Consider the following 2,532-nt stretch of genomic DNA (forward strand, 5'->3'; position numbering starts at 1 on the left):
TATTAAGTGAAATGCCCTGACATGACTTATGCTGTGAATTAGTGCTACATTAGTTGAATCGAATTTAATTCAGTTCTCTTCGGCTCATAACAGAGCATTGTTTTCACTGACTTTGCTGCTGGCTTTGTCGTAATACTTTGTTAAATGGAACAAAGCAACGACATTGTGTATGGAACTCCTATTAGGATAGAGTTTGTGCTGATATATGTGACTGTAAAGTATAAAGCTTTATTGTTAGATGGTAATTATGTGACAGTACATCTGAGGAAATACTGTGGAGTAGCATGGAAGTAAGGGAACAAGTTACTTCCTACAATGGGATGGCAAGTAAAGTAATGCGTTACTTTATATTGAAAACTACAACAAGTAATGTGTAATGCATATTTTACGGACAATTTAGAATCACCAATTAATTAACCTCAACATGTTTTTGGACTGTGTGGGAGGAAGCTGGAGAACCCGGAGAGAACCACGCTGCACGGGGAGAACATGCAAACTCCACACAGAAAGATCCCGGCTGTCCTCATTGGGATGCAAACTCGCAACCTTCTTGCTGTGAGGCAACGATGCTAACCACTGAGCAGCCTTGCAGCCCAGCAAAGTACATTCATTTCATAAATATACTACATTGTATGGCACGTTCTCTGTATAACAAGACTTTTTCACAATAGAAAAAGCACAGGTGTGAATAAAGGGAATTATGCTGAATTCAATTGAACTGACTGAGTTTTCATAGTCTTGGTTTTGTACACTATGTTTGCTGATGATACAAATAATAATCCTTTTCTGTTGCTTTAATACCCCTATTTATCTTAGTGGTATTGGGACCACATTTGGTCAAAGCATGACCAGCATGGTTCTGTGGGGGCTGCAAGGTGGCTCAGTGGTTAGCACCGTTGCCTCGCAGCAAGAAGGTTGCCTGTTCACGTCCCGGTGAGGATATTAGGATCTTTCTGCGTGGAGTCTGTATGTTCTCCCCGTGCAGCGTGGGTTCTCTCCGGGTTCTCCGGCTTCCACAGTCCAAAAACATGTTGAGGTTAATTGGTGATTCTAAATTGTTTGTAGGTGTGAATNCATCTGTTTTGGCTAAACTCTTTCAGTTACAGATAATAATGACTGATACTGAGCAGATGTCCTCGCGGTCACATCATCTGAAAGGTTTTTTTTTTCCCACTGTTCATCGCAGGCCGGTTGACGGTTATCTGAGGAATACAGCAGGAAAGGAAAACGCTGAGAACAACCCAGCGGACGAACCTGAAGTCAAAGGAATGATGACCTTAAACTTTGCGCTGGCAAAGTCTATGTTTGGCAACTCTGCAGTGGACGGTGCAGTTTCACTTGAAACGTAATCCAAGAGACGAGCTCCTCCACCGTCTTTAAAAAGACCGTTTTAGCAAAATGAATGCTCTGCTTCGTTATCTGTGACAGCAAATATTTCTGCCAGAAGTGATCACAATTAAACTCAGTGGCTCCAAATGCTGGCCAAGTCCTGGAAAATGGAGCAGTGGTTATTTATTTACTTCCACCGGTGTAGGGCCTGTCGCAGCTTAACCTCGGGTATCACGTATTACAAAACACGCACACACAGATCCTAGAGATAGGTCCTTGAGCTCTGACTCAACCTGAAATAAAATCAATACTTACAAAAGAAAAAGTGTTACTGAAACATTTCTGTTGGCATTTCACACCAGGGGCATATTTATTTATCTAACACGAGGAAGTTTCAATTCACACAGGGCTCAAGCAGAACCCTTTTTTCTGTCTGCCACGTCATATTAACACAAATTGAATTTTTAGACGTCCATTTTTAGATTTAAACTGTTCATGACATCATCAAAACCCCTGATGATCCTTTATGCACGGTTTCCTCAGCCTGTTAACTTCACTAAATCTCATTTATCTACCAGATGGCGCAGTTTATTTGATTTTCCTCCCAGATTATAATCACTGCACATGACCAAAGAGCTCGTTTATTGTCAAGTAATGTAGATTTAACATCCATTCTTGCCATCAACAGATCTTAAGGACACAAAACTGAGTGTTTTGTTTGATTTTTGTCCTTTGGATGCAAATTGGATTGACAATAAGATTGATCTTCCTGAAGGGCCAGCTATTGCTCAGAAAATATACAATAACATGAGGATAAACACAGAACAGCAACAAGACATAAGTAAAATGAGTGAGACTATAATAAAAGTACAAAGCAAGACTAACAATGATGCTAAAGTATCAAAGCAATATTGCACACTATGATGACATATTGCAGGACAAGCTGAAATATTGCACATGATACTGAATCTGATCTAGAACATACTCTTCAGAAAGTAATATTGCAAATGATAGATACTTTTTTTTACTGTTGTATTGAAAATGACATTACTCTCATACCTTTAACTTAAAGTACTGTTGTGACACACAGTCTAGACAAGGCAGTCAGCTGTATTTTAGCACAGTTACACACATAAACACAATAGCTTGCACTGTTATTTGTAGCCCATAATGAAGAATGGCGCTCAAACACGCCCCCACATT

This window comes from Stegastes partitus, unplaced genomic scaffold (genome assembly GCF_000690725.1).
Source record: "Stegastes partitus isolate 25-593 unplaced genomic scaffold, Stegastes_partitus-1.0.2 Scaffold263, whole genome shotgun sequence".
Taxonomy (NCBI): Eukaryota; Metazoa; Chordata; class Actinopteri; family Pomacentridae; genus Stegastes; species Stegastes partitus.